The sequence below is a fragment of the Lissotriton helveticus genome, chromosome 6 (assembly GCF_964261635.1).
Source record: "Lissotriton helveticus chromosome 6, aLisHel1.1, whole genome shotgun sequence".
Taxonomy (NCBI): domain Eukaryota; kingdom Metazoa; phylum Chordata; class Amphibia; order Caudata; family Salamandridae; genus Lissotriton; species Lissotriton helveticus.
This window is the reverse complement of record NC_136067.1, coordinates 291,692,162-291,705,352: the sequence shown is the minus strand read 5'-3', so window position 1 is coordinate 291,705,352 and position 13,191 is coordinate 291,692,162.

Here is a 13,191-nt window from a genome sequence, read left to right as displayed (position 1 = left end):
GGTGCTGATGTTATCGGTGGCTGCGATGAGGGCGGTCTCGGTGCTGTGGTTTGCTCGGAATCCGGACTGCAATGGGTCGAGGGAGCCGTTCGTCTCGAGGAAGGCTGTCAGCTGATTGTTGACGGTTTTCTCGATGACTTTTGCGGGGAAGGGGAGGAGCGAGATGGGGCGGAAGTTCTTGAGGTCTGTGGGGTCTGCGGTGGGTTTCTTCAGGAGGGCGCTGATTTCTGCATGCTTCCAGCTCTCTGGGAAGGTGGCGGATTCGAAGGAGTTGCTGATGATGTCCCGGAGTTGGGGTGCGATGATGGAGTCGGCTTTGTTGAAGATGTGGTGTGGGCAGGCATCGGCTGGAGAGCCCAAGTGGATGGTGTTCATCGTGTGGGTGGTGTCTTCCGTGCTGACCGGCGTCCAGGCGCTTAGGGTGGTGGTGGGCAGCGTAGGTTCGGTGGTAGGGTTTGCGATCTGAGCGCCGAAGCTGTTGTGTATGTCGGCGATCTTGCGATGGAAATAAGTGGCGAGAGAGTTGCAGAGGTCTTGCGATGGCGTGATGTCGTTGTTGCTGCCGTTGGGGTTGGAGAGCTCTTTCACGATGTTGAAGAGGTCCTTGCTGTTGTGGGTGTTGTTGTCCAGTCTTTCTCTGAAGGACGATCTTTTGGCGGTGCGGATCAGCTGGTGGTGTGTGCGGATGGCGTTCTGTCGGGGGCTGAGGTGGCTTTTATCCAGGTTTCCGTGAGGAAGGCGCTGTTTTGTCCAGGAGGTCCCAGAGTTCGACGACGTGTTTGTGGACGGAGCGGGTGTTGAGCAGGATGCACTTGAGGTTGTTGTTGTTGGAGGCTGTTCTGGCTGGCGCGGTGCAGAACCGAGTGCAGGTGAAGGCTCCGTGGGTGTGTTTCGGGGTGGCTTGGTAGCAGGCTGGCTGTCGGCCGGTGTTGAGTACGTGGAGGGAGGCGGCGTTGTATCTCCGTCGGGTGGGCTGGCTCCGGCGAGGTCCAGGGGGTCTGGCGCTGGGCGCGGTCCAGGCGTGGACGGGCGTAGACGGGCTTGGCTATGGCGCGCCTTCGGCGCACAATCGGCACGCCCGCTGCACGTGACCGCTGCGCGCATGCGCAGACCCCGCCATATATGGCGAAGTGGGAGGGAGGAGCAGCTGGGAGGCGTGGGTGGGACGGCGAATGGGGGGGGCCAGATCAGGAGGGAAGAAGAAGGGGGCGGGCCACACGGGAGCAGCGGGGGGTACAAGAGCGGGAAAAAGCGGGAAAAACAGCCTGGGGGGAGTGGCGAGGGGGCACCCTAGAGAGCATCGGCACGGGGAGAAGTAGCAGGCAGAAAAACCAAGAGCAGAGGCCCAGGCAGAGAGGGGCACTGAGCAGGGGGAGGCACAGGGTCCTACGGCAGCAGGAGTGGCGGCGAAAATCACGGCAGCAGCAGTGGAGAAATCAGGGCACACGGGGGCCGTGCAGTGAGTGGGTTGACCGGGTCAAGGGTCACAGCTCACTGCCGCGCGGACCCCGCCTTATATGGCCAAGTGGGAGGGAGGAGCAGCTGGGAGGCTGGAGCGGGGCGGCGAATGGGGAGCGGGATCAGGAGGGAAGAAGAAGGGGGAGCAGGGGAGCAGCGGCGGGGAGCGCGGGGGGACAAGAGCGGGAAAAAGCTGGAAAAACAGCCTGGGGAGAGCAGCGAGGGGGCAGCCTAGAGAGCAGAGGCATGGGGAGAAGTAGCAGGCAGAAAAACCAAGAGCAGAGGCTCAGGCAGAGAAGGACACTGAGCAGGGGGAGGCAGAGTCCTACGGCAGCAGGAGTGGCAGCGAAAATCGCGGCAGCAGCAGTGGAGAAATCAGGGCACACGGGGGCCGTGCGGTGAGTGGGGTGACCGGGTCAAGGGGGGACCGGAGCAAAGGAACTGGAGTTCCATCAGAGCTAACAGAGAGGAAGTATCCCCAACCTCACTCATCTGCGGAGTCATGCACTGTAAATACTTCAAAAGGGACTGAACAATGTAGTTGGTACAGGCTTTTGCCCTGATGAAAAAATTGGAGGCAGCGTAAGACCTCTTTACTCCTCCTTCCACCATCTTATCCTCGGGATAGGAAGGAAGGGCCTCATCTGAAAGTACCTTGCCACGAGAAGACAGGCAAGCCATCATGTTATCAACTTTGACTGACTCGTGGAATTCCTCGGAAAACCCCTCCAAGGCTCAACGCTTGTCCAAAAAACGAGGGAATGTAGTTTTATGAAGTCCTACCATTTATGGGCAAGCACTTTGCGGACTGCACCGTGTAAAGGTAAAGGCTGGATCTGGGTGGTAGTACTGGGTGAAAAAGTCCTCCTCCAACTCTTGCACCACAGGAGTAGGAATTCCCAGATTGCCCCTGACATGGGTAAACAGATTAGTGAGCTCAACCACTGCACAAATCGACCCAGCCTTCCTTCCTCCTCATCTGGATCATCCATGTCCGCCGTGGGAGTAGGCCTTGGCACCTTAGCAGGAGGTTTGTCAGCCTCTCTTCCATGAATGTTGCCTCTACAGACTCATTAATCAAGAGGTGCAGCGCATCCCCCACAAAAACCCCGCAGAACCACACGAGGCAGCCTGCTCTGTTCTGCAACAAACACCAACACGGACGCTTCCTGCATTGGACTCGTTGCTAAGGAAACAAAATCTCTCAGCCCCCGACATCTTGCGGGAGCCGCTGGTATGCTGGAAGCACTTGTGAACCACCAACTTTACCAGCTTCAGTGTGGGTGAGGTTCCTTGTGGACCTATTTTATCTGCAATTTGGCAAATAATAGTTCATCATTAACTCTATAAAGAAAAACTGAAAGATGGGCTGATAGAAGAGGCAAAGAAGGATGCACAATGAGTGAATTTTGCACATGGTTGAAAGAATGGATTGATGAGTGGGTGAAGGAATCTTTAGATGAAAGGATGGATGAGTGAGTGGATGGATGAATAAGTGGGTGAAAGGATGAATGGGTCTAACGATGGAAGGTTGAGTGGTGAAAGAATGGGTGGGTAAAAGGTTGTACGGGTAGAGGGATGGGTGGGTGGGTGAAAGGATGGATTGAGAGGGGAAAGCATTGATGGGTGAAAGGATTGATGAATGGGTAAAATCATGGTGGATGAGTGGGTCAGAGGATGGATGGATGAAAGGATTGATGAATGAATGGGTAAAAGGATGGGTGGATGAGTGGGTCATAGGATGGGTGGGTGAAAGCATGGATTGATGGATGAAAGCATGGATGGGTGAAAAGATTGATGAATGAATGGATTAAAGGATGGGTGAATGAGTGGGTCAGTGGATGGGTGGGCGGAAGGATGGATTTCTGGGTGAAAGGATGGATTTATGCGTGAACTGATAAATTAATGCATGGCTAAAATAATGGGTGGATGAGTGGGTCAGAGGATGAGTGTGTGGGTGGATGAAATGATGGATTTTGATGGCTGAAAGGATGGATGGTTGAAAGGATAGATGTATGAATGGATAAAAAGATGGGTGAATGAGTGGGTCAGTGGTTGGGTTGATGAGTGGGTGAGAGAATGGGTAGAAGGGTGAATGGAAGAATGGCAGATTAAATGGAAAATGATGGAAGGATGGCGGGATGACAAAGTAAATGGAAACTAAGAGGATGGATAAATGGATGGTTGGGCTGGTTGATGGGTGGGTGTGTGTGAACGAATTGGAGAGTAAATGGAAATTTGAGGATGGTGGGTGAAAGCATAGCAGTGTAAATGGAAATCTGAGAGAATGGATGGATGGATTTGTGGGTAAAATGATAGCATAGTTAATTGAAATTGACAGGTTGGATGAGTGAAAGGATGGAAAATTAAATGGAAATCGGAGAGGAAGGATGTATGACATAATACGTGGAAATCTGAGATAATGGATGATGGATGGATGAATGGAGGGAATGGACCAAAAGATGGATGGATGAACGGAAAGGTGAAAGACTTAATGATGGATGCAATAACACATGGATGACAGAGTGTAAAGATAAAATGGTAGATATCTGTGTGTGAATAGTAGGATTAAAGCATGAAGGGCTAGATGTTTGGATGGAATAAACAAATGTGCTATTCTGGGAGGTTTGGGCTTTGCTTGCTTGGTGCCATCAAAGTTTTGCTTCAAAGTGGGGGGTATTTTAATTTTCTCGTTTCTCCCTGGTGCACGATTAATAAAAAGCATTACAATTGACTACAAAATAAAAATAAAATGCATAATCAATATGTTAGATACATCGTAAACTGGAGAAAAATAAGAACATAGTTTTAAGAGTTTAAAAACATAATGGTAGGCTAAAAAATGAGTTGAGTCAAACACTGCATGATGCAGAAAAAACCTGAATATTTGGCATGCGCAATGTTTTTAGCACTGGAACAAAGTATACCATTTTTAATCTCCCTACAGGATTACTCAGTCACTAGTAAGGAGGCCCCTTGTGCTCTTGTGAGGTAGTTGGTAAACTCCCTGCTCTACAGTTTACAACTATCGCAGGTAGGGGGCTCTGTGAATCAGGCCTCGCATCTTCTTTCTCTCCTAGGTGAGACCATCAGAGGGCTTTGGGACATGTATGGGATAAGGAATATGGTACATGGAACCATTATCTAGAAACTGAGCACACCGAGAAAGAAGCAATACCAAACCTCTGATGGCGGTCCTGCTGCGTTACTTCTCTGTAGACTCCAGAACGTTCTTCAATTCAAGCATCGTAGGTCACTCTGTTCTCCCTCCCAATGGGCCGGGTCCGGGTGGTAGGAATAGTAAACCCCCTTCTAATCTACTCACTTCCTGATCCCACATTGGGGTCCAGGTTCTATGAACGCGGTCGAATGTGGATGGGTCTCGGTGCGTAGCTATCTATGCAGGCCTGCAGCCAGGAACAATAATTATTTGGGGGCATGGCCCCTGTAATGACAACGTCAAGAAAATGTTCCGACCAAGTTGTATTGAATTAAACATTTTGAAAACAAGTCTGCAGTACTACTATTTCAATGCAGACTATGTAAGATCAGTAACACTGGTCAAAAGGTTATTTAAGGCAACTTTGACGATTTCACGATAGGAGTTTTGTCTAAGGCTGTGGAAGATGATACATCACAAAGCTTACTTGAGTATGTACACTGTTTATAATTCAAATACAACTGTACAGGAGACTTTTGGGCTCTCCTGAAAAGCAAAATAAAAATGAATAGCAATTTGTGGCTTTTGTTTTCTACTTCTGTTGTATGGAAATGTAGGTGAAAATGTGTTTGTTGCTTATATTTTAGTCTGGGTGTTCCAGTTAGTGGTCATCGTTCACATTTGTCTAACAGTTTACCATTTGTAATCACCTGTTAGGGCACCTGTCCCTCATTGGTTTTTCCTCCTTTATTTATACCTTCTTCCCTCTTTACTCTAGTTTTCCTCATAATGTAGCCTATTTTCCTCTTGTTTTCTGACAAGCAACGTCCATCACCTGTTGGTGAATTGCTGGTTTGCTGAGGACGCTGTGCAGGGACTCCAAATCCCAGGAGCCTGCTAATCGCCGCCACCTGTGCCGCTGAGGTCCGCCCACTACCACCACTAAATAGCTACTCGCGGGTGCCGCTTCGCTGGGGTGAATTGCTGGTTTGCTGAGGAGGCTGTGCAGGGACTCCAAATCCCAGGAGCCTGCTAATCGCCGCCACCTGTGCCGCTGAGGACCGCCCACTACCACCACTACATAGCTACTCGCGGCACCCGCTCCGCGGATCATGCGCAGGCAATGCCGGGCAAAGCCCAGGCCAAGGGCGGGCCCGTTTGTGCCCGTTGGAGACCGGTGGAGGCTGGGCTGGGCCCCCCTTCTAAAATCTGCCGACTGAAGGTTAGTAACAACCACCTAATTGCCACGACGAACTATAACCTGTAATTTGTGCACTTGAACAAGCCATAATGTCGGGCCGTGAGGGAAATGGAAGGAAAGTAGCTACTGGCGGCCATGTGGTTGGGACCCCTGGATCAGTTTATTACAAGGGCCACCTCGGTGCTGGCCCATGAAATAGCCATAACAGAGCATTGCGTGTCCCAGGAACTTGAACTAGTAAAACATTCTTCATTGGGTGATCTAGCTTTGGCACAAACTCCTGAGAGAGCTAATCTTGGGGCCATAGCTCCTGAAGTCTCGTGTACAAGTGATAACCTTGGGTCACCAGAGGAGGTGCATGCCTTTTATTCACGAGGAGCCTGCCCAGGAAGGTAGAACTACCCGCAAGAATGCACTGGCCATTACGACTAAAAAACAACTAACTGCCAGTGCACCGGTAGGGACTACTAAGAAAGGCTTGCCCAACCAACAAACCCAGAATACAGGGGCAATCCCGAAAAGGAAACGGGATGGAGGCTCAACGAGGGGGGGAAAAGCCAAATTTCCTAAATTGAATGAACAGGGAGGTTTACCCGGTGCTAGTTCTAAAAGCCCGGATTTACCTCATGCGGAAATTCCCCCTGGTGTTCTCCTATCAATGGTCACTCCCATTGGAATGCTTCCTCCAACGGATGAAGGCTTTCTTTTAAAGATTGGTGGCCTTATCACCACGTCCCTACAACTCCTGTTTTCCAGACTTGCTTTGTTAGAGGAAAGGCTGGCAAAATTTGAACATTCAGTTCATACGTCTTTATTTCGAATGTTTCATCATAAAAGACACAAGCATAAAAATAGCAGCATCCAAAGATACACAGCAAAGTAATTTTTTAAAAAGCATTAAAATATCGCAATATATACACATAATACAATTTTATACCAAAAATACAAAGGTGCTCCTACCATGAAACATTACTTCAGATGATGAAATATGAAAATGTAATACTCTAAAATAACTTAAAACACAGCAGGCCTATACCAAATCAACCCCATACCTGATGGTTGGTCCTAATAATCCACATCCAGCCAAGGAATTTTGCTACCGCAATTACAGTACATTCCCTAGTATCAGTCCTGAGAATCCTTAAAGCCTCCAACCCCACCCGAGTACCGAGATTTTGACAAATAGGTTTAAGCCATTTTGTTCGGGGGGCTGAATAAGCAGGACATACAAAAAATATATGGCCAATAGACTCCCTTTGTCCTTTCCAATTTTTTGTGAATGTTCTTATAGGCAAGGAACCGATCCTAAACTGATGGTATAACTTCCTATTACTCGTCTTAGTGATGGTGTCCCAGTATTCTTCTAAGGACGGATCAAGTTTGTGTTCTAAGAACATTCCTGACAGGGATGAGGTATTTATCTGTGCAATATATTTTTGCCGGACTGAGTGCCAATATAAATCTTTAAAAGCTTTTTTCGATGGAAAAGGGTTGTTTGCTGGATCGGTCCACAAGTTACTTACTCCCATGTCCGCTAATAGCAATCTTACTTTTTTAAACCAGGGTTTATTACCTGAACCCACGACAGATCTGACATCCATAATTTCCTTGGCAAAAAGTGCCAGTTTGGTAGTAGTCCAGATCCTCCTCCATAAGGCCACCGGTTTAAAACGTGCAGCATCATCGATTGAGTGGCATCCTAGATCCATTAAAAGCGGCTTCAATGGACTAGAACGAGAGAGGCCTGTTATGTTTCTAAGAAATTTATTTTGAATTTTTACAATTTGGGATAGGTCCGCAAAACCCCAGAGGTCCGCACCGTACAGGATCGCTGAACTAATCCTGGAGTTATAAATCTTTAAGGCAGGACCTATCCTTTTTCTTTGTGAGGACCTCTGTTCTTTGACTAAACACCCCGATAACTGGGCAAACTTGAGCGAAAGAGTGTCGATCTGGAGCTTCCAGCTAAGCTTATTCTCTAAGACAACCCCTAGATATGTCATGACGTTGGTCTGCTCAAGCAATATGCCATTCATTGTGACGAGGCCCACCACTGGTCTATTTTTTGTAAGACTCATAAATTTTGTTTTTGCTACATTCACCTGTAGATCATTAATTTGGCAAAATTCCTCAAATTTGTTTGAGGCCGCCTGCAGGCCCTTCTGGGTTTTTGACAATATAAGGGTGTCGTCCGCAAACATAAGTAGCGGAAACTTAATGCCACCCAAAACTGGAGCATCGATTGGAAAAGCTGAAAAGTACCCTGTTAATGAACAACAAAAACAGGGTTGGTGCTAGTACGCACCCTTGTCGCACACCCCGGCAATCTCTTAGTGACCTGTCCTTGCTTTCCCCAGTGCACCTGCGCAAAATTATCATTATGCAGCTTAATCACTAGATCCAGGAGCTCCTGGGGCATCCCCATACTACTAAGTGCCCCCCATAACTTTGCCCTAGGAACCAAGTCGAATGCAGACTTAAGGTCCACAAAGGCGGCATAAATGGTGCCACCTCCCAAGCTAACAACTCTCCAATAAATCATTATAAACCGAAGCACCTTCTCGATAGTACTTATGCAGGATCTAAACCCAGCCTGCAAAGGAGACAGGATATCCTCAAGTTCCATCCAGCTCTGTAGTTTTGCCTGCGCCATCCTTGCAACAATTTTCTGTACAGAGTCTATCAAACTTATTGGTCGGTAGTTCCCCGGGGTGGAGCTTTTTCCCCTTTTCGTATATTGGCAGGATCTCTGCTCCACGCCAGGAATCCGGAATACATGCCCCCTTCGCAATTGCATTACCTAAAAAGGCAATGTATGGGACCCAGTTTGTTAAGTCATGTTTAAAGAGGTCTGCTGGGATGCAATCCATTCCCGGGGCTTTTCCACACGGAACCTTTCTTAAAGCATCCCCCACATCGTTGCAGTGAACATTAAGACTTGGCAGTAGGGCAAGGGACTTATATCATGAGAAGAGCAGTCTCTTTCCAATTCCATCCCCCTAAACTGGGACTCGAAATACCCGACCCAGTCCTCAGGTGACACATGGTTACCAGGATCTTGAGAATGAGGAGTGTTTCCCCACTTAACTATGTGCCACAACTTTGTCTGGTTTTTCAACCTGCTAGCTTCTAAGAGCTCCTCCCAGTGTTGGTCATACCACTCTTTTTTGGCGAAACTTTGTGCTTTACGATAGTTGATACTAGCCTTCCTAATGTCTGGCGTATTTCCTGACGTTATAGCTGTCGCCAGTAAGCCATAGGATTCACGGCAGGTTTTGTTATACCATGCTTTTCCAGGGGCTTGGGTTTCGGGCCTTTGGGTTTTACTGGTTTTGGAAAAATACGATATTAGCTCCAAGAAAAAATTGATTCATGGAGTGCAGTTGTCTTACCAATTATATCTTCCTGAGTTGGAAGCGATCGCAGGACACACAGAGTCCGAGATACCTCCAAATTAATCTTAACTAAGACCTCGGGGGTCATCAATGATCCTAGCCCAACAAACCCTGTGCATATCATTAGTGAGCAGGGCATCCGCAGTGATTGTCTCAGTTTGATTTATACTCCTTTCACCTCCATTTAAGTTTAGACTCAACAAAAGTGGGTTATGGTCACTCTCAGGGCGGTCAAGAATCAGCATATCATCAAGTATAGACCAGTACTCAATCTTGATGAGAATATAATCAATACGGCTTGTAGATTTTCCATTATCAAATGTTGCCCTACCGATTTTGTCAGAGGTGGAACGCCCGTTTACTGGTCTAAAACCATGCTCCAAACAGAAACCCATCCACTGCAAGGCTGCTTCTGTCCACTTCTTAAATGGCTTCACATCAAGTGGAGGAATATTCCATTGTACGTGATCCTCAACCAAGAGAGTTTCCCCATCATGGTTTAGGGGTTCGAACGAGCAGTTTAAGTCCCCGGCTACTATCGTATAACAGTCTAACCTGATGGTGTCAAAGAAGATGTCCAAATCTAGGAAGGTTGGGGAACCCCTCCCTCCCGGCTGTTTTCTAATATACACATTTACAATGAGGATATGTAGCTGATCAGGCCGTTTCAAATTTATGACAAGGATGTCCGGGCTGTCTACAATTATTTCCACTTGTCTATAATTAATAGATTGCCTAACCCAAATGGTTAGGCCCCCAGATGGTCTACCTTTTTTCCCTCTCACAGCCGCTTTATGGGGTCCACAGCCCACGTCTCCTGAAAAATCCGGATATCGTGTTCCTCCACAAATTCGATCCACTCGGCTATAGGTACTTTACTCATTAAACCTGCGATATTCCAAGAGACGATTTTTAACTTGTGCATTACAGTGGCTTGTATAGTGTGTTTGGGGACCATAACTAGTTGGGAATTCTTGGTGGCCACCACGCCCATGTTGATACCCCCATACTCATGGGGCCCGAAAGCCATCATTTTTAATTTACAACCGGCCTTCGGGAAACCCCCCCTTAATCCACGACACAGAGTTTCCCATTATTCGATATTGGGTACCTGGTAGGCGAACCAAGGCCCTTGCCAGCCAAGATGTGGTCTCTGTTTATGGTCACCAAACCTGAGACAGCTCCCTCCTCCCTACGATTATTTTCTCTGATGATACCCTTGCCCAAGTTAGAGGTTACATTTGCCATGCACTGATCCACTGGAAAACCTTTAGGATTTTGCCCCAGTCAGTCCACCCCCTCCAGTCCAGAAAGAATGTCATAACGGTTAGACAGGGGGGGACAGAACTCTTGCCAACAATCAGGGTTTGATCTACTAAGTTGATTATCTCGCCAAATTTGCGGGTTGGTTGGCAGGCGGGGAGATGTACGAACATGAAAGTAATTCCCCACCTGACCCTGTCCCATTACATATAAACCTTACCACCCTAGGGTCCCTGAAATTCACAATTATACAGTCCCCCTCTTTATCCTTCGGTCTACAACCCAACCAGCTCACCCTTCTAACATGTAAGATCTCTGCATTAGTGTAGGCTGGGAGCGACCTGTTCCTATTCAACCAATAGATGACCTTATTTTTCAACTCGCTATGGGTTTCCAATATGTCATCTCGTAACCCGGGGACACCTGTCAATATTACCATATAGGGGACAGACTCGGGGGAAGATTAATACAAGGGAACTTCTTGTTCCCACCCTGTTTACCTAAAACATTATTCCTTTTGGATTGTATCTCCCCATCCACAACAGGGATCCCTAGCTCTTTTCCATCATCCCTACCAGTCGTTTTTGTACCCTCTCTACTACTATGAGTTTTCTTTCTTATATCTATTCAACTCTCAGTACAAGATTGAATTTGGCAATTATCCACACTACCAACTCATTCTTGGGGGGTGTCGTTAGTGGAGCTCACTGGACCAGGGGCCTCTTTATGATGTACTAGGGGGCCACGACCATGTATGCTCTCCACGGCCTTTTCCAACATATAGGAATTTGCCGTTACGATTTTTTCTAATTTCCCCATGTATTCATTTATAAGTTTTATACTTTCTAATAGTGGTAGCATCAGGGATTTCACTAACTGCTCAATTTGTCCCTAGAGGCCCTCATTAGTTCCTATAACAACTTGTTGACTAGGTGGTTGCTTGGGATTCCTATTGCTTTTATCAATAGCGGGAGTAAAGGATTTCTCGATAGTAGGTGTAGTGGGTGTTGGCCTAGTGGTTTTAGTAACTTTGGCACATCTACCCTTTTGGGCACCACCCCCACGCTTTCTTTTGCCAGTGGACTGTTGGGCTTTGGTGCCTTTCCTAAGGTTCGACTCAGTGATTACATTTGTGCTGGTCAAAGTTGATGAGGTTGGCAAGATTAATTCTACCCGCCTATTTTCTATGGGTGGTGTACTGTCATTTGAAGTGTTCAATGAGGTGCAGACAACCAATCCTACAGACCCTACCAATACTGGACTATTGCTCGGGCTGAGATCACCATTGGGTTGATAGATAAGAGACTGCTCAGGTGTAACAGCAGACCTAATTGTACCCAACGATGATCGTTTAGCAAACAGGGGATCTAGAGATAGTCTTTTTTCGGTTAATACTATCTCATGCTCTAATACGACTGCTGCCCTAGTAATTAACTGATCAAGAGTTCCGGTCACTGACCCCCCAATAGTACCAGTCCCAACGTTTCTACCTTTCCCTGAACGAAGCGCCATTTATCTACGTGCACTAGAAATAAATATTATAAATAATTAAAAAGTGCAAGAGCGGCTAGTTGAATAGTGATCCAAATCTACAAAGCATGTAATAATCCCACAATATATTACAATCAAAGAATATGAAGCATGAAGTCTCACTTTTGGGATCACGAGTTAAGGGGGTGGCCCTGCCCGGCCTCAATCGGCCTCGGACGGCCTCAGACGGTCCTGCCCTTGTCCCGGGCTTCTCCCGGCGCGTGCCGTGCAGCGGAAGCTCAGGTTAATTATATACAATCAGGTAGGGGGCGGGAAGAGGCACACAGCTGTACGGAGTTACGGGGCTGCTGGTCCTCGAAGTCCCTTCCCGTCAGACCTCTCACCTTACCTGAGTTCTGTGTCCAGGGGCAGCCAGGAGATTTGAAAAAATAATGCCCAGGAAACGCCAAGGGTATTGTTCCGAAAATGCCAAGGTTTGAACAGCTACTGCGAGCGGCATTCAATAATGTCCAAGTTAGACTGTATCCAGAAGTCTATCCAAGTGGATGGTCAGGCCAAGCAGATACTAACTGAAAGACGTATGACTTCTGGTGAAAGGAATTTGACTATTGCCGCTAATGCCCTAGACCCAAAAGTACCAAAGGAAGGAATACCCTGTGGGAATATTGTAATAGGGAACACCGTCGCAAATGTTAGAACTCCTACTGTGAATTGCGACTCTACTAGAGGCAATAGAGATCATTGTCAATCAGTGGAAGAGGGTCTAGCCACAATCGTACCAGGGGGCCTGAAGGAACCAGTCACGTCCGTTAAATTCACTAGTGCATATTGATTTGCCTCCGGAGTCAGTCCCTTTTGCGGTAGTTTTGGCAGGGGTTCCTGCTTTAGTCGAGGGCAGGTCGGAATCACTTACTGAGCTAAAGAATAAAAGAATCCATTGGCTTAACATCAATAGGCCATTGCCCCCAAATGTACGTAGTCAAATTCTGTTTGTTCGCAGAGTAAGTTGTGTAGGGAGGAGGAACAAAGATATTCCAGGAAATTGTGTAATAGTCAAATTCGGTGACAGACGGGTAGTCTCACATATCTGCGAGGGGTCATGTCAAAACCAGAGAACAACTATCCGGGCCCTTGGCCTTAGCTACTTTTACCCAATAATGCCACATGTGGAGTTGTTTGGGTGTTAGCAAAGGACATGGGAGAGACAACATATACACGGAAAC